Here is a 20,586-nt window from a genome sequence, read left to right on the forward strand (position 1 = left end):
CAGCTGTTTCTGAGTGGAGACAGGACAAAAACCTAGCAATTCATAAAAGGTAATAGAACAAGTCCATTATACACATACATCCACAACAGCATAGCAAGAATTCCTTCAGGGTCTTGCATCACAGTTAGCATTTCCTGCCATGTTGCCTAGCAACTATTTCTACATAATTTCATGACATTCGAGCATATAGTTTAAACCTGGCATGGAATAATCCTTTTTCTACTGCACCTCTGACAATGCAAACATTAAGTATAGTAGTAGTGGCAGTGCTGAAAAACTTTAAAGAAATGTTTGGTGACAGTTGTGTAAGTGATTTACATTTTATGAATATATAAATCCCAAAAGGAGGACTGTTCTGCTAGTACTGTTCAGACCAGCCAGGAGTGTGCTATACTATATGTTAATACAAGTAGACAACACGCGGCCCAAGGCTGCTACATGCAAATCTGCTGTTCATTGTTCACACATTTCGTCCTTACTGGCACCACAAGCTTATCTGCAAAGAAAAATCACCATGAAATTTTTAGCATATTGTAGTTTTAATTTAAACTGCCAACATTAGTGCAGTACAGCATGAGTAGAAGCCATTCGATAGGACTTTTTCAAAGTTTATAAGCCATTGATTTGTATTCATTACTGAAATAGCTGGTTTAATTCAATTGATGGACCAGCATATGTATGCAAGAGAAACAGTATATGGTTTATAGTGCCCTTATGAACCCAAAACACTTTACTTCCCGAAGCAATGCGTTACTGGCTGAAGTCAGCAAATCAGCTTGCTAGAGCAAAGTATACTATAAAACACCGTCTGATGTTTCAAATCCATATTTCATTATTTTACTTTCCAGCCAAAAATGTATGCATATCCAGATGCATAGAACATTAATTTACCTGTCAACTAAAATGTAAGGTGGACATTTTAGCAACTAAGACCTATATGATAGCCCCCTCTCCCAGGCATAACAAAAAAGGAACCTAGACCCTAGTGGTATCACTGTCTTCTTGCTGAGAAATCAAAGTATTCTAAATTGCACTTCTGCCAAGTGTGAATTGCCAAAGTTTGTGTCAGGTTTGCTTTAAGGTGGACCTTACCACTATTCACTAAAAACACATTGGCATGCAGCTTTGCATGCTGACATAAAACCAGTGATTAGGTAAATCAAAGATTTTAGCAATTACTTACCTTTGTTCTCACTTCCTAATTTCTTGAAATACTAATGATGCAGACAGGGCTGCCCCATGGGATGGTTACGTCACCAGTGCCTTCCAGGGAGATCTAATCTCTAAACTACAAAATCTTGCAAGATCCCAGGGGCTTTTTTATTGTGTATGACTTCGGCAACATGAGTGGCAAGTTTCGTAATACCGCTTACGTTACCAAAGCCATGCTATATCTGGTGCATACATCATTGGTGGGCCTGCCCAGGAAACAAAAAAGAAGAAGCGGGCCACCAATTACATTATTTTCAAAAATTAAAAAAAAAACAAATCAGAAATTTAATGACATCAAAGTCATTAAACAATTAGAGATATTTTTTAAGAATGGTATTTATTGATTGTGTATTATATGAGAGTGACATCTAGCTGTACTAGAACTACTACTAGATATGTTATGCGATTTGGGTATGTTTTCTTGAATTATTTTGAAATGTTTATCCCCCTAGGTTTCCCCCTCCGTGATTCAATAGTTGTGAATCCTTGCATAGGATGTTTATTTTATTATCAGCGCTGAGCAAACTTTTTGGTGCTATATAAATACTGTATAATAATAATAATAATTATCCTCCTAGAAAGCATCCCACTCGATAACTCTTGCAGACACTGCTGAAGTTTGTTAACTGGGAACAGACCCACAACAGAACTTTTTTTAGATTGTAACTATTGAATGGACTTACTTTATTGTCTAGATGTAAGTTGAATACATAAATCCTGATACGATCATATTATGTACAGTATACAATATTATTGTTTGAGAAGTTCATGTTATTTTAGATCACCTTTGAACTTCTACTGTGGAAGTGGACACCAGTTTACAAAACATTTAGGAAGTTGAAGCTCCCCCTACCCCATTAAACCACAAGCAACGCTTGTTAATAGTGGCATATAATCACTTCACTTAATTAGTGGATATATTCTCTGTGAATGTTGTACATATGGGTTAATTATTGGTCAGTTGAGAAATTAGAGGGGTTTATGTGACCACCATAGTGGTGGATATCTGTGTACAATATACCATGTTTTGTCATTTTAAGTAACTATAAATAGATGCCATTTTAACAGCATCTTTAATCTTTTGATGACATTGGTACCATTAAAGTGTAACTAAAAGCAAAATGTGTTTTTTGTTCTTAGTTTGGGATAGAGTGGAGATGATTTAGAACAATTGTCAATTTATACTGCTATCTGTGACCCGTTAGGATGATTTACCCTCTATATTTTTCACGTTTACCATTATCAATGAAAGTGAAAGTAAAAGAAAATCCCAAATTTTGGACTGACATCAAAACCAGGAATAGATGGGAAAGCTTCCAATGTGGACATTAGTTCTGGTGATCCTGGTGACAACCTGGAATTCCTTCACTTTGGATGGATTTCCTCTTACTTCCTGATTTGGCTATGAGACAGGAAGTGATGGGAAATCTCCCCAATGGGACATTTACAGATTTCGGGTTATGTTATTCTGTAATAAATTCCTGGTATGTTGACACCAGTAAAGCCACATATATTATTACCACTTTAATATTTGGGTATGTTTTTTTAAAAATAGCGTCATTGAAGTGGGGTGCAGGCAGAGGGGATCCAGTGGAAATGTTGTAATATTGGAACAATAGGACATGTTGCTATATGTAAGTGCAATAGTTTCACAAAAAACTTTTACATAGAGTTGGCAGCTTCTTTAGAGAAGAGGGGAGGGAAGGTCTGCTTGGAAACTTAACCAGACATAGATCTCATTCCTTTGCACTTAACCTAGTGAAGCCAGGTGCCAGCTACAATAATATGAATGCAGTGGACACTACCTTCATCGCTGCAGACTGTTCCAGTTCTCTTCTCTAGTGCTGCACTCAGGCAGCTTGCATCATATTCCTGAGCCCAGAAGTAAAGGACAGTGGGACTTGTAGTCTTGTGTTCAGCCATAACTGGACTTCTGAGTTTTCCTTAGACTACATGTCCCAGCAATCTGCTAATCAAAAAGGGGGATTATGGGAAAGGCTATTTAAAGAGCTGGTTTGGTGGGCATGCTCTCTCTTCTCCCTGGGATCCCTCAGCATGCATCAGAGTTGCTGTCCTGCTGATGAGACCGCGGTCTACCAGGAGTCCGTGAGCTACCATAGCCTCTACAAGGGTGAGCCTGCACTGCTGTGCGGCATATGGAGATCTTCTGCCCCTCCTGCTGGTGATTGGTGGACTGCACTTTGGGAGCCAACCTGGACTGCCATTTCTACTTCCAACTGACTTACTGCATGCATCCGTCCACTGGCTGGAGTAGAGACCCTGCATTACTTTCCTGTGTGTGCTTACTACCTTCAGGATCTGGTGAGTAGGTTTAAGCCCAAGCCCTCACATGGGCACTGCATGCAGACATCATAACCGGGATCACAAAGGAACTTGCCACTTTTGCTATACCCACTGTTTGCTTGCTGACCACTTAAATCTTTTACCCCCACTGAGGATAATCCCTTCATCATTACTGAGCTCCAACGTGCCATCAAAGACTGTGTTCTGGCCTGATACTTGGAATACCCTTATCCACTTATCTGCAGGGTGCGAGCTGGCCCAAAATAAATCTTAGCCCCTCACCATAGGGTTAGGATTCCCTGCAGTCAAGCCCCTTTCTAGTTGTAACCCCTTCCCCTTTCACCAGTGATCCTCTGGGTACAAGCAACTATTTGGTATCTACCATTTTCTGCATATTCAATTGTCATTGTTCATTACAGTTTGCTTTTATCATTATAAAGTACCCGATTGCTGGGTGTTCCGTCCAACCAGCCTTGGATGCTGTCCCAGGGTTTGGCTTACTGACTTTTAAATCTATTGTTTGCTTTGGTCAATACAGAAGTTTGCTGCGTTCAACTTACATTGTGTCTAGGTTCTGATGTATACCCTTTTAAATGAACCGCAGAGTGTCAGAAGGGCTGGGAAGTTCCCAGGGTCAGGGCAGCTCAAGAGGACAATCAATAACCAGCGGCCCTAATGGGGGGTAGCGCTACATCAGCCATAAATTTAACACTTAACCTAACCCTATCACTTATATTACATTTGACTTGAATTCTAAATCTTAACTCATCACTTCACCAAACCCTCTAGTAATGTGTATAACTCCTGCTATCACCCTTATGTGCTTAATGTGAAACAATATACCCCAAAATGATACTATATTGATTGAATATTCACAATAGTTTGGGCAATTGAGCACCATTTCCCTGCACCAATGATGCCTATCTGTCAAGCACCCTTAATAGCTTACTCCTACATTCACACCATGTTTTAAATAATTCTCTTTCATTAAGAAGGTTTTATTTTTACACTGGAAATATGTGCAAACTCTGAATTATCACCAGATATTTTTGTGTCGTCTGGGATATAAATCCTCTGGATTAATTATCACAGTTATGCATCAGGAGTAAATTACCATCTGTAAAGCAAAGTGAAAGAGATAGCATATGTATGTATTTACAGTATATGCAATATTTTTTCTTTTTGTCCTTTGTTATAATTAATTTGGTTGTACTGTTATGTTTACTGTACTTATTGCTCATCTATAAGAATTGATTAAAGCACTCATTAAAAAATAATCACCTTTTTTAAAAATGTAAAACATATTAGGCCCACCTTAAACAAAGCCATACTGAATTTCTTTGAGCTTTTGTTGCTGCTCGAAATAAATGTTTTTAGGAAAAACTTAAATTAACTATCTGGATTTAGAGAATGTATAGGCTGAATATATATTATGTATGTATATATATATATATATATATATATATACACACATACACACACACACAATTTTATGAAATCATATGGTACATTTAGGGGCATGTTTATAAAGTAGTGAATGGACATTAGCCAAACAATCTGTGCAATTGCTGTCATTTAAAATAAATGCATCAGAAAGATCCACCTGCAGTCACTGTTATATAATTATACCTTAATGTTATTGCATTGTATTTATTTTATACCTAGCAAGTATTTCTTGTTATATGCTGAACGGCAGTAGAGTATATTTGCTTCTACTTGTGACATGTGGTATTTATTCTATTCATATAAATGGTACTGCACAATACTAAACCACATCTCATTCATCATTAATGACAAATGTCCAAAGTCAGATGTGTACCACAGTGCCCTATGGTTATAAAAACCATTGACAGAAATATGACACAAAAATATGGCTGTTCACAAATGTTTCTGAGGTCAATTACACCTCAAGAAAATGGGTCTACATACAGCAACATAAAATGTGTTATCTGCCATGGAATCATTTTTCTGTAAAGGGCCAGCAAACTAAAAGTTATTTTATATAACGGAGTAGTTATAAATTACAGAAACATCAATAAAATTATCAGGATCTTGTCAGATTTTTTAGATAAACCTCTGACCTCTGTACACAACAGTCATCAGTGCCTTTTCTAATACACGATACCACTTGTGCAGTAGATGTAATAATCCTATAGTTTGATAATATACCTAGGTAAAGCCTTGAGCTCTCAGAGCAAGAAACCTTATTTATATAAAAAAAAAAAAAACAGCAATAGAGGACCTTTCAGTCTGTCTGATATGATGAATTTCAACAGTGTTTTGCGGCATATTGTAAACCTATTTTTAAGTTTTCAGCACTGAAATCAAAATATATAAAAAAAAACAAAATCAGCTTAACTCGCTTAATGAAGGGCCACTGATGTTAAAAATGTAGCTTGATTTTCATTTTTTTTTATCTTAAAAGGTCTCAAAAGGTGTTACAGAGAAGAGTTTGGCATCTAAAAGGAAGGCCATACAGATTTACAGAAAATGAGGTTTTTGCTCTGTGGTAGCATCTAGCAGATGTCACTGTGCTGAATATGCTCATTCTAGAAAGCTAACAAGCTATAGAGGGAGCATGCGATCTTAAAATACAAACTACATACATCTGCTTATAAGTCCTCATGCACACGGGACGTTTTTGCAGCTGCTGTTTTTGGCTGTTGGCGTTTTTTCTACAGCCAGTAAACTCCCCAGCATGTTTTCCTATGTGTCCATGCACACATAGACTGTAATCAGTGTTTTTTGGCAGGGGCTTTTTTTGTCTGCAAAAAAACCCAGAACTAGTGGGTTTCTAGAGGAGTTTTTTAGCTGCAAGAACGCTCTAACGCTGAAAAAGGCAGTAACACGTGGCAATCTGGCGTTTTTGGACTTTGAGCAAAACAAAATTTTTTTTTTTGGGGGGGCGACTCTAAAAACCACAAACGTGGAAAAACGTGGCTAAACGCTAATGCAAAAACACTGAAAACTCACGTTTTTAACATGACTTTACATAGCCAACGCTACCAGCGTTATTAAAACGCCCAGTGTGCATGGAGCCTAAAGGTTCAAATGGCTCTTTTGAAGAGGACATCATCCAAGGTCATTACAAGACACTGATATTCAAGGAGCAAGAATGTCATGGGTGGGCCCCACCAAACCTTTTACTTTCCATATAACATAAAAAAATGTATAGAGAGACAGAGTGCCATGCACTGCCAGGAAGTCAGGAAAAGCCCCAATTAATTTCATGTATTGTTGAACCTTTTGTTTTGTGTGCATATTGACAAATTGTGACAACTATCTAAGGGGTATTTCCCTCACATTAGAAATATTCCCCCACTTCTTGTAGAGTCCACAGGTCAGGAAGTAAAGGGAATATTCCCATATAAGACAAAGATGGTGAAGTAGATTTAACCCTCCCCTACACTTTGGCTTTACATATACTTTAACCCCTTCCTGCCACCACCTCCTGGCCCTTTACCTGGATCAAAATGCAAAGAGGTGGCAGCAGGCATTCTGAACATGTGACCACTGTGATTGACTGTCACAGTGGTCAAATGATTGGAAAGCTCTCTATCACAAGTATGCATCAGAAGATTTCTGTTAGATGTTAGTTGCTGTGCTGGGAGCGCGGTCTTTGCTTCTTTTTTTTTTAGAAGTAAACCTAAAATTCTCTATATATTATTATTTATAACTGTAACAATAAGGTCTTGTTCACATGTAGGGCAGTGACCTGCGTTTTACAGCACTGGATGAATGCCGATCACCACTAGGACACAGAGAAAACAATTGTTTTCTGTGTGTCCTGTTCACACTGCAAAGCAGCCTGAAGATGCAGAGCAGTGAGCTGCAATAATATGCATTTTGTCACAGCAAACGGATCACATATCACTACCACCAGATCACTGCATTCAGAACAAAGAACTGCCCACAGACTAAAGTGCTGCAGTTTAGTGTGCGGGCAGTGTGGACGGGCAATAACTCTTTGGCTGTGTTAATATTGGCACTGAGGCCCACATATAATGAACAAGACTTTTTTTTTCAGTGTCTCTAGACTCCAGGTAGGGCAGGCAGTCCATAAGGCTCCATGCACACTTGGTGTTTTGATAACGCTGGTAACGTTAGTGTAAAGTTACGTTAAAAACGCAAGTTTTTCCGTTTTTTTTGTGTTTTGCCATGTTTAGCAGCATTTTTCCACATTTTCGTTTTTTAGCATTTTTTCTTACAACAAAAATTATTTTTTTTTTGGTAAAAAAACACCCAAAACCGCCACTTTTTACTGTGTTTTACCACGTTTTTCAGCGTTAGAGTGTTTTTACAGCTAAAATACTCCTCTAGAAACCCTGTGAACCCCTGTGATTTTTTTCCAGCCAAAAAACGTCCCTGCCAAAAAAACTTTCATTACGGTCTACTGTATGTGTGCATGGACCCATAGGATAACACGCTGGGGAGTTTACTGGCTATAGAAAATAATGTCAAAAGCCCAAAACAGCAGCTGTAAAAATGTCCAGAGTGCATGAGGACTTAAAGACAGGATACTGCGGCTACTTGGACACATTACTAGAGGCATTGAAGAAATGGCTCATTTATGGTATGCAGCCTAAGCAACTGTGTGAACAAGACCTTTCTAATAAAATGTTAGTGCAACTGAAATTCTACTAATCACAACACAAAAACATACATAAATGCAAAAGTATAAAAAAAAATACAATGAAAAGCTCAGCAAATTTATCAGCAACATATTTTTGCTGCTCCTCATAAATCTTCTGTTTTTCAGGTGATATATTTTGAGTTATTGAGGGCACAATTTTAGATTTGTAAACCACAAATTTGTAAACCCTTCAAGACGTTTTTATAGTTTCTCATTTCAAAACTGACATAAAAATCTATGGTAAAAACACAATGGCCTTTGCTTTAATAATGAGGAAACAGACATAAAGCTTTGTAGCTCCAAAGAAACTAACCAAGAACAAGTAAGCAGATAAGGACTTTTGACTTTCTGGCTTCTTGATATGCATGCTTGCCTAAATCAACGGCTCAGAAACTATTGAAGCCTATGGGTTGTTATTGCAGCTTAGCATTTCAAAAGTAGGTTAACAATTTATTTTATGACAGGTTAATATAAACCTAAGAACAAAATGTAATACATTGCAGCTTGCCCGATATTGTGGATGCATTTCTTTTTTCTTTTTTTTTTCTGGAGATCCTGCCAGTAACACACAGGTTTAGTAGGGTGACAATGCTCACCCACTGTACAGTATATATGGAAGTACAGCATTGTCACCCTAGGGTAAGACTACAAAACAACCCCCCTTTTCTCCACAACATAGGGGCAGGTGTATTGTAGTGTACAGGGATAGATAGGAATAATGTAACTGAAAAGAGAACCGCACAGGCAGATAGCATAGGAAGTTAATGAACAGGAATATTACTTACTGAACAGATAAAGCAAAACATTTTCAATGGTATTATTAACGGACCAAAAGGTAGCAAATAAGACAAGTTCGTTGTTAAGTTTTACATACATTAGTGAACTAAGGTATACAAGGGGGTTTAGTTTGTTTGCAAATCCTGAGATCATATAGTACAGGAAGGCAACTAAAACTTTAAAGTAGCTTTTCTATACAGTTTTACCCCAGAAGAACTTTTAAAATAATTGTCAGGTCTCAAGGAACCCCTGCTAAAAAAAATTCTTAGTTTTAGGGATAAGTGCGAAAATGCCCTTTACATTGATGGTCAGTGGAAAGAATGCTCCCTTACAATGGTGTCCAGAATGTTACCCTTACAGACAACTAAAAAGATCGTTGATGTCAAGTCGCCACCTTTACCACTGGCCCCAAAGCTATGGTCCACGGAATCCTGGTTGAGAATGGATGTTTTAATGTGAAGGTAACTCCAATGTGCTGAGGAGAATTCCTAGAATGGTTTTCTTCACCTGCACTGTGTTTTCACATTCCCCGTTTTAATTTTCTGGTTACAGATTCCTAGATTAGTTAGCTACTCTCTGTAGTTTTCTCTACTTTTCTGATTTTTACTAGGTTCCTTATTTTGGAATGCCCTATGTCTATCTGCCTTTCATAATACTGTCTCCAACCGTAGGAAATCGGAAACCATTCTGATGATTAGCAGACATTGGCTGACCTTGATACATGGACAAATCAAATATAGTACAAATAAATGAAATGTTGATTATAATGTGGCAGTAAAAGATCAATGCATCTGAGCCAAGTGCTGTTGGATACTGCTCAGAGCTTAGATGAGTCTTTCAAGAGCCAACTTGTTCTATGATGTGAATCATGTACTGTTGTCAACCTTACCATGGGTCACACACAGGGGCGGACTGACCATTTGGAAACTCGGGCACTGCCCGAGGGACGGGGTCAGTAGAGGGCCCCATGAGATGCCCTTGGTACCTTTTTCATAGGCTTTTTTGAGTTTGGGCAAGGACACAGGGGCTCCATGATCCCCTATTGCCCGGAGGCCCCATGAGTTGTCAGTCCGCCCCTGGTCACACAAGCACTAACACAATAGCACATTAGGAAGATATTGCTTAACATATATATTAATTATAGTAGTTTAAAGAAGTGTATTGTGTTGATTGTCCCAAAGACTGGATGTAGCATTGCTGTCTTGCCCCTATATAATATAATAATATTTGGGCCTAATGGCTGTCTGTTTACGCCCAAGCACTACCTTATGAGAAGTAGTTTCATGCTCCCTGATACCTATGGGTAAAATTACAGATTCTAAGATTTACAAGTGAATAATTAATTTTATTTTCTTAAAACTATTTTTGTATCTTGTCATTTTTAATTTATACAAGAATGATCTACTGACATTCTGATATTCGATGAGGCGTTACATTACTCTATCATTCCATTTTTCCTTTCAACTCAAGCAGTTGTTTCATTAGTAATAGTCTGTGCTACAGAAACTGTTGAGACAGATTCATTACACATGCAAGCTGAAACCTCAATTTCCCTCCTGTAATGAAAGGCACAGGCTAATGATAACACTTGGCCTCCCTGCCAAAAAAACAGGCTGCTATGTGAACACTAGATGTGCTCTGGTTTCAATGAGAAGCATGTGAACCCACAATTGTCAATGACAAATCTAATATTTTATTGCTTATTCCAATTAATATGTATTTATATGTTTTATGGTATGTCAGTGTGCTTAGTACTATGTGTTTTGATAAATGTAAATACGTTAGAAAATTGAGAGTTTTTGCTGATCACACACCAAAAAAAATCTTATAATTTAATTATTATTTTTTTCAATAACAGATGGTGACACGGGGGGTGCAGTCCTATAAGGCAGCTGCTACATCCCAATTGGAACTTAAGATCTCTAGACATTATTCCTATGCTTTCAATAGGTTCCTGCTATGTGTGAAAGTTATGTATGTAGTGTTAGCAATGGCTCCTTTAAGCCAACTAGCAGACTATGGCTCCCAGCCACACAGAATATTTCTCCCTCTCTGCTAGAGGCAGAGTACAGGAATAGAGAGGGGGACAAAGAGCATTTTCATTGGCTAGTGCTAGAGCCTGGGAGTGCCCGCCCACAGCATTGGGCCCAAGGAGGATTTCTATTAACCGTGGCAGTGGCCAAAAGATTAGGCCTGTTCATTGCTCAAACAGAGCTTCAGTGAGTCCTGGAAAAGGGCTCAGTGTGGGGATTGAAGGAGTAGTGAATATGGAGAGTGGGCTGATTTGTGGAGAAGCCTGCAGATGTGGGAAACCAAGGCTACTGAAGCCCAGGAGTAGGAGACTCAGGAGCAAATATGTGAACTGGAAGCTGTGCTGTACAGGATGTAACTGGGATAGACTCTAACACAAGAAGTATCCCCTATGGGTGGGACTTTGGGGGCAGCACCAATCAACAAGTCAAAAAAGCAAGGCACAAAATAAAAACTATAATAGCATATTGAAAATCCATTAAAAGAATAAATATACTGCCAATTTTGTGGTCATGATTGCATGTAATTGCATACAAGATCATACATGTAGTAAATTATAGTCAAGCATCCAATGTGTTTCGAAATCAATAGATTGTTCTTCTTCAGGGATGCAATAGCTGATTATTTTACATTCTATGGTATAAAGACAGTACATATAAACATCTTTATAATACATTTTAATTTGATTTGTTACAGAAGGACATACAGACCCGTATGTTTAGACTGTTTGGTATGACAGTGCAGTAAAAGCAAGGATAGTGCAAGCTACTGCTGAGACTGCCACCAGGATAAGCCCAAGATCGTCAAGGCCACTGGCAAGGTACAAGGATGGGAAGTTCACCAATGCTGTTAAGGTTATGTTTAATAATGAATCAATATCATAGTATACAAATAAATCAACCAAATATGGTCTTTGGCTGAATAAATAGATTTAAATTTGAATGACGTACACTATATAAGGGCAGATTGGTATAAGGGCTGTGCTTAAAGCATTGGAAAGGTATGTGAGAACATTTGGATCCAATTTATAAAAGGAAAAAAAAAAGGATCCTATAGAGTATCTGAAGTAGATCAAATGAAGTAGCTCACTGCATACAGGGCAGATCCAGAAGGATCGGGAGGATGGAAAGAGAAAAATGTCCCATTCTTCTATTTTCTATATACATTTTTAGCCACATCTCTGACAATCTGATATGTGGAAACTTTTACAGTATAGGTACCATCATAATATTTTAACGATTATATAAATATGCCACATTCTCCCCTTGCTATCACTGTTAGGATCGATTAGGCTTGTTAGGACTGCATTGCAGTGTATTTAGTTCCACTGGCCAGTGGAATAGGAATAGACAGGGCCTTTGCTTGTAGTTAGGGCCTTTGCTCTGAGATAGACCATTAAGTCAACTGTGCTTTGAACCCGGCTGCGGTGAGCATACCACTGGATCCTGGGACAGGTGAGTGGCTGTTTTTATAGTTTTGTAGCTGCTGATTTTTATTTTTTTCAGAATAGACTGGAGCACAGAAGTGTCTTTTTTCACCTACATTTTTATAGTTTATTACCATAAATAAATACAATTTTATGAGACAGATTTACTAGATGATCACAATTTAGTTCATAAATATCCCTCTCTGCCGGTCAAAATAGGGACCATGTAAATACAAAACCCAACTGACCACGTAGGGGTTTTAACTGAAAGACTACCACAAGCAAAATTTGTAGCAGATATTTCCCACATTGGGACATTTTTAAACTTTTTATTCTGTAGCTTTGGTTTAACAATAACTGGTGATCCTGCCATGAATGTATTTTTTCAAGCACTTACAGAGCAACTCATGTCACCCTGTATTGTCACCCTTACCACATAAACCAATGGTGATGTCTTCAAACAACCATACCAACACCCATTGCATAGGCATGGCCAACTGTTGTCACCATTACAGATCAATGATGTGCAGGCGTTGCTGGAGAAAATATAGGTAGGAAGTGGCCAAAGAGGCTGAAGGAGATCAGCAGCAAAGCGATGTAAGAAAGGATGATAAAAAGGGAAAGCTGATTAAATATATTTCTGATGGGACATGTACAGCATTAAAAGCACATTTATTTAGTATAAAGAGCAGAAATTAGAAAATATGTCAGGTTTTTATTGCTGTCTGTGTGTTTCTGTCCTGGTGACACTCGTACAATCAGGACAGGAAGTGAGATGAATCTTCTCAATGAGGAAACAAAAAAACTTGACAGATATTCTAATTTACCACCTTCTCCAAAAGAAAAAAAAAGTTTTAGCTGGAGTTGGGTTTAAAGATGGATCAGTGGTCTCCAACCTGCGGCCCGCGGGTGGGATGTGGCCCTTTGCTTGCTTTTATCTGGCCCTTGGGGCACTATTTAATCCACTAACATTGAATTGCTCCCAGTGATACCAATGATGGGGCACAATTCCCACCAATGATGGGGCACAGTTCCTCCCAATGATACCAAGAATGGGGCCCAGTGACACCAATGATTGGGCACAGTTTTTCCCAATGACACCATCGATGAGGCACAATTACTCTCACTAACACCAGAGATGGGGCATTGTTTACTGATGCCGGGTCCCCCTAAAGTCTGTAGGACAGTAAACTGGCTTTTTTCTTAGAAAGTTTGGAGACCACTGCATTAGATAAGGCTGAGGCAACAGAATACAAGAACAACAAACTTTGATAGTGAATTATTAAAAAAAAAAAACACCACTAAATTAAGAAATGTTCCCATTGACACTATATGAACTGGCAGCGTCTCTTCTGATTGCAAAGGTAGTCACATTTAAATGAGAAAAGCATGTAATCTTATCTAATCAAGCATGAACTAAATTAAGTTGCTAATGCACAATTGTACAGTATGTTGGTATTTTCTTGTCATGTCTCTGCCAGCATTAGTGACTGCAAAATCAAAATCAAGACATCCACCCTCCAACCAGCCTGCTGTTTTCAAGGTACTATTCTGACATCAGAGATAGCAGACTTAATGGATTTAGTTTGAGTCCAAAACAATGCATGGGGTGCCCAGGGAAGTGCTCAAGGGACACTACGTGTGAGTTGCTGAGAGCCTATGTACAAGACTCGGGGATGTAGCTAGAGTGACCTCTGTGCTGCAGCTGATGGGTGTTGTGCTACTGGGATCCTGCTGCAAATACTGTTTTGTTTTTTTTTAAGTCTGCGAACGTGCAAAAAAACGAAAAACCCATAAGTGTTCACAAAAAACGTGCAAGTACAAAACACCACACAAAAAAGTGCACTTAGGGGTGTGCTTTGTCCTTCCCCCGAAGGGGATGGACCTCTACCCTGATCTCCCGGGGCACGAAGCTCCTGACAGGGACAAGGTTCCCATTTGGTCCACCTAGCCAAAAGACCTGGCGGACCACCGTTCCTTGTGGCCAGCCGAAGCCAGCCACTCAGTACTTGGTCAGGGGGCTCTCCCGAAGAGAAAACCCCCTAGGGACAGGGGAGGAAGGAACCAAAAGGCCACACATCCTCCCCCTAGACTTCAGGGTAGGCCCGAGGACCCACACCCTCCATCCTGTGAGAAATAAAACACACACAAAAGTGAAAGTGACAAACGTGGGAGAAAGAATAAATTAAATAAATAAAGTGGTCGTGCAGATTGTGCACTGACCAGGCCCTGAGGCCTGTAGCAAAAATTGCCCAGAACTTAGCCAAAAGGCTGGTCCTAAAAGGCACAATGCAAGAAAAGTGTTTGAACACAGTGACCATGTGCCTTTTCACACGCTGCGGTCCCACACCCAAGTGTTACTAAGAGCACCCCTGAGGCGACCACTCAGGGGGCACTGGTTCGCGGAATTTCTGCCTCCCCGGCCCCTGGCCAGACAAGGTAGATCCATTCAAATCAGGAGGAACTGGGTCCCTCCGGTTTTCCAGGGGGAATTACTCCCGGGTCCCAGCAGCCTGTGGGCGCCTCAGTTTCTGTTCCAGCCTGTACTAACCATCAGGACCCTCATCATACCAGCAGGGGTACTAAACAACCAATCATCCCCGCAAAGCTAGAATGATGGGGAGCACCCCTGCTGGACACTGATAAGAACAGATACTACACTTGATCTTAGCCAAAAGGCAGAGACTGCTGCAAATACTGTTGCCATTGCTGGAGGCTGCATTGCTAGGAACATGTGTACAGGGCCCTGGGGCCCTGAAGGACTGCCTACTGCTACCAACACTGCTGATAGTGTACTGAGAGCTGCAGAAGTGCATAGGAGTGCATGCTAACCTTCCTCAAACCACATATTCTGGATGTATGTTTGCCCAGTTCCAAGTGTTTCTGCTGATCCAGAGCTGTGATGAGTTAAGCTGTTCTGAACATAGCAGCAAAGACCCGTACCTGGAGGCTACTGACCAGATAGATTACTCTTCAGGGGACACAGGCAGCAGGACTTTTTTTATAGTATAACCCTTGCCCATGGTGTAGGTAGGGCTTGGGATTGTTAGACAGAAAAGATTGAGCTATTACTAAGTTTATACCAGTTCCCACCCCCATTCAACTCCTATTCTAACTATCTTATAAATTATATTATGCTTACTTATTCTCCAGTCCAGTCTCATCATTTCCCCAGTGGTGAGGAGAGACCACTGACATCAGTTGCAATGCCTGTGCAGTAACACCACCCTTAGGATTCCTATGGGGTATCTGTTTTCGAGTGCCCCTCCACTTCCCTGAGGTTGCATCCGGGAGATGATCACATGACATCTTTTGCTACAGGCCCTGAGGCCTGTAGCAAAAATTGCCCAGAACTTAGCCAAAAGGCTGGTCCTAAAAGGCACAATGCAAGAAAAGTGTTTGAACACAGTGACCATGTGCCTTTTCACACGCTGCGGTCCCACACCCAAGTGTTACTAAGAGCACCCCTGAGGCGACCACTCAGGGGGCACTGGTTCGCGGAATTTCTGCCTCCCCGGCCCCTGGCCAGACAAGGTAGATCCATTCAAATCAGGAGGAACTGGGTCCCTCCGGTTTTCCAGGGGGAATTACTCCCGGGTCCCAGCAGCCTGTGGGCGCCTCAGTTTCTGTTCCAGCCTGTACTAACCATCAGGACCCTCATCATACCAGCAGGGGTACTAAACAACCAATCATCCCCGCAAAGCTAGAATGATGGGGAGCACCCCTGCTGGACACTGATAAGAACAGATACTACACTTGATCTTAGCCAAAAGGCAGAGACTGCTGCAAATACTGTTGCCATTGCTGGAGGCTGCATTGCTAGGAACATGTGTACAGGGCCCTGGGGCCCTGAAGGACTGCCTACTGCTACCAACACTGCTGATAGTGTACTGAGAGCTGCAGAAGTGCATAGGAGTGCATGCTAACCTTCCTCAAACCACATATTCTGGATGTATGTTTGCCCAGTTCCAAGTGTTTCTGCTGATCCAGAGCTGTGATGAGTTAAGCTGTTCTGAACATAGCAGCAAAGACCCGTACCTGGAGGCTACTGACCAGATAGATTACTCTTCAGGGGACACAGGCAGCAGGACTTTTTTTATAGTATAACCCTTGCCCATGGTGTAGGTAGGGCTTGGGATTGTTAGACAGAAAAGATTGAGCTATTACTAAGTTTATACCAGTTCCCACCCCCATTCAACTCCTATTCTAACTATCTTATAAATTATATTATGCTTACTTATTCTCCAGTCCAGTCTCATCATTTCCCCAGTGATGAGGAGAGACCACTGACATCAGTTGCAATGCCTGTGCAGTAACACCACCCTTAGGATTCCTATGGGGTATCTGTTTTCGAGTGCCCCTCCACTTCCCTGAGGTTGCATCCGGGAGATGATCACATGACTGTGAATAGGTAAGTATAAGCATCTTCCTTTTACAGGGTAGTTAGAATAGGGTATAGAAGGGCGCTGGGGGCAGGTTTAAGCTTGGTTAGGAATAGCCTGGACTTCTACTTCAACCCCCCTTGCGGTATACCCGAGTGTAGCTTGAGGTTAACTTTCAGTACCAGAAGCGGTAACCCTGAGCTACACTCGGGATTACCTTGCAGTGTTGCTCTGGGATCCCTCCAGCACTTACCTTGTTCTGCACTCCCGCGTTGTCCCCCCTGCAGTGTCCCCTGTAATGTCCTCCGGCCGATACCGGCATCTGTCTTCCGGGTTCCGTTCCCTGCGAGCGTCAGGACGTACAGGGGACGGAACCAGTGGGAAATTAAAAAATGTAACATTCACTCAATACACTAAAATCTGATGGTATTACATTACAGTATCAAACCATTTCACATACATTTTGTCCCTACTGCTTTGTCCTGTGCCCTGCATGCATTTTTACTGTTCTTTCTGCCTGGAAACTGAGAAATGTTCATGGCGTCCAAAAAGCGTCCCTTTAGGTCAAAATCGGTTTTAGACCAGCTAGAGAACAGCGATAGTAAATTAGAACCACTTGCAGAATTGAGTGATAATAATTTGCGGGGAAATTCATCATCAGACACTGAAAACGATTTTGCGACTAAGCTCAGTGATGTGCGAACTTGGCACTCTATTTCAAATTTCATTGTTTTTGGTTTGATTATGTTATTGAATTCAATTTATTATTATATTATTTTTATGATTATTTATTTATACAATTTATGATTTTGTGTTTCAAATTTTATCATACCCGGGATGTTTACTAGACTCTTGTTTGGACATATTTCAGTGAGTTATTCCTAAGAATAACAGGCCTACAATATAAAAACAACATATTTCCATTCAAAAAAATGTACCACTTTGAGCACAGAAATACTAACATAATCAGATTGCTAAAGAGGTTAAGTGTTTTAAATTGTGCTGATTGTTCTATATTGTGCTGATGGTTTAAGCAGTTGGTTCTAACCCACATTTTGCTTCCAGGTTTAAGCTTGGTTAGGAATAGTTTGGACTTCTACTTTAGGTGTTCTAAATTGTGCTGATTGGGCTGTTTAACCCTTTGACACCGACGTCACACAAATATGCCGCCTCACAGAACTGGGCTTTTTTCTGTGGGGCCGCATATTTGCGTACCTGTCTTTTTATGGGAGCATGCCACACAGAGTGCTCCCAGCACAAAGATCGGGGTGTCACTGAGAGCCCCGGGTCCCGTTCTCATGATTAAGACCCAGGACTCCCGATTCCGGGTCACATGATCGCTGTGATAGCCTCTGATTGACTATCACAGTGATCAATCACTGTACAGCCCGGCCCCCTTGTTTTTTTTTTCTCTATGAATGGAGGAGAGAGATACATTGTATCTCTCTAACTACTGGCATAGAGGGGAAAAAAATGTTTGTTAGAAAAAAAAAGAAACTAAATAAATAAATATTAAAGAATAAAATAAAAAATAAAGAAAAAAATACCTAGATCAAGGTTTGATCTAGTTCAGTGCCAAAGTAAGTGTTTGGGTCAAGGTAAGGGTCAAAGGTTAAGTTCAAAAGGTCAGAGTCAAAGGTAAGGATTTAAAGAAAAAATTGGTGTTAGTGTCAGTGTGTTTTAGGTAAACAAAGAACAAAATGTGCACTATTGTTTCTGGGCTGTACTACGGGTACAAACAACAAATAACATGCCCATATATGGTATCGCTGCGATCGTCAAGAGCTGGAAAATTTATTTTGGGCTGTTCTTTGGTGGCAGGTTATGGTAGTAACAAGAAACACACAGCTAAATTTAAAAAAATTTTTTTTTTTTTTACTATTTTAGGCCAGTTTTCCTTTGATAATAAAAAAAAATAAATCAGAAGATATCCATTACCATTTACCACCAAATGAAAGCCCAATTTGTCCTTAAAAAAACGAGGTATAATTCACCTGGATGTACAAAGTAGTTGTGATGATATGTATGGTTTTACGAACACATGTCAACGTTGCAAAATTGTGATTAGGCATTAAGATTTGTTTTACCCTTAGGCATGAAGGGGTTAAGCAGTTGGTTCTGACCCATTTTACTTACAGGGTTTTTGCCTTTAATAGAGGCCATTGAAATGTGTGAGTTTTCCTTGCTGTCCCCATGACAACCACATCCTCCATCTTTTCAGTGTCACAGGGAGAGGAAATGGGAGGAAATCTTCCAAATGAGGTCAAAGACAGAAATTAAAAACTCAACCAAAATATCTCTTTGCCGCAAAATTTGGACCAGAGTAATTTCTTCATATATAATCTTAAATGTCTGTCATCAAAGTCAAAGATGAAATGAGGGAGAAAATACTTATTTTCTTATAACCACAAAGGTAAAATGAATTAAAATGTTACTAAACCCACAACAGTAAAATCAGCCTGTATATGCAGTAAAGCATGCTTGTTATACTCACTGTGGAACCTAAGGGGTTAATCCTCTGCATTGTGTAAAAAGGATGTTTGATCTTGTCTTCTCTGATCCTTCCCTTCTTCCAGTGTCCCCCTCTTATCTCCAGATAAGGCATATGGTGTGGAGTCACTCGGCACATACTCAGTTTGGTGTGCATTGCTAGAGGGTTTTTTTTTCTTGGGAGAGTGCCTGTGATCAGCATAGGGCCAATCAGCATTGCCCAGACAGAGGTCAGGGGTTCTGCATCCTCCTAGAGCAGAAAGAAAACTCCTCCTGCAAGCTTTAACCAGAGCTCTGCTCAGGGGCGGACTGACAACTCATGGGACCCCCGGGCAATAGGGGATCATGGGGCCCCTGTGTCCTCTGATTTGGCATAGCATTATGACCACTGACAGGTAAAGTGAATAACTCTAATACACACCATTACAATGGCATCTGAAAATGGGTGTGATATATTAGGCAGCAAGTGAGCATGTTGTTCCTAAAGTTGAAAGCAGAAGAAAAGGGCAAGATGACTGTAATGGCTAGATGACAGGGTCAGAGCAACTCTAAAACTACAGCTCTTGTGGGATGTTCCCAGTCTGCAGTGGTCAGGAACTACCAAAAGTGTTCCACGGAAGGAAAACTGCCATCAGGGTCATGGGCAGCCAAGGCTCATTGATGCACGTAGGAAGCAACGGCTGACCCACGTAGTCTGATCCAATAGAAGGGCTATTGTGGCTCAAATTACTGAAACAAAATGAATGCCGCTTCTGATAGCAAAGTGTCAGAACACAAAGCTTCGCAGTAGACGCAGATCGGTCAAGATGCCCGGCTAACCTGTGTTCCCAGCCAAATGCACCTACAATGAGCACCTGAGCATCAGAACTGGACCAGCAATGGAAGAAGGAGGCCTCGTCTGGTGAATCGCATTTTATTTTACATCATGTGGATGACTCAGTGTGTGTGAATTGCTTACCTAGGGAAGAGACAGCACCAAGATGCACAACAGGAAGAAGGTAAGCCTTAAATGATTGGCTCCAGATACTACAACATACCTTCAGAGATCTAGTGGTGTCCATGCCTCAACGGGTCAGGGCTGCTTTGGAGGCAAAAGGGGGACCTACTCAATGTTAGGTGGATGGTGATAATGTTATGGTGGGTGACAGGAGCGGACTGACAACTCATGGGACCCCTGGGCAATAGGGGATCATGGGGCCCCTGTGTCCTTGCCCAAACTCAAAGAAGCCTATGAAAAAGGTACCAGGGGCATCTCATGGGGCCCCCTACAGACCCCGGGCCCTCGGGCAGTGCCCGAGTTTCCAAATGGTCAGTCCACCCCTGGCTGTGCT

At 40.6% G+C, this 20,586-nt stretch overlaps 1 protein-coding gene and 2 pseudogenes across 15 annotated transcripts in view; all 3 read right to left on the bottom strand.

Moving 5' to 3' along the window:
* NAV3 (neuron navigator 3) overlaps positions 1–20,586 on the bottom strand; it is an 833,019-nt gene that overhangs the window by 567,349 nt on the left and 245,084 nt on the right. The gene's annotated exons all lie outside the window — the stretch shown is intronic.
* Positions 14,913–15,075, bottom strand: LOC149464770 (U2 spliceosomal RNA; annotated as a pseudogene).
* LOC149464771 (U2 spliceosomal RNA) lies at positions 16,008–16,170 on the bottom strand (annotated as a pseudogene).

This window comes from Staurois parvus, unplaced genomic scaffold (assembly GCF_062004578.1).
Source record: "Staurois parvus isolate SC_StPar_1 unplaced genomic scaffold, SC_StPar_1.0 ptg000147l, whole genome shotgun sequence".
Taxonomy (NCBI): Eukaryota; Metazoa; Chordata; class Amphibia; order Anura; family Ranidae; genus Staurois; species Staurois parvus.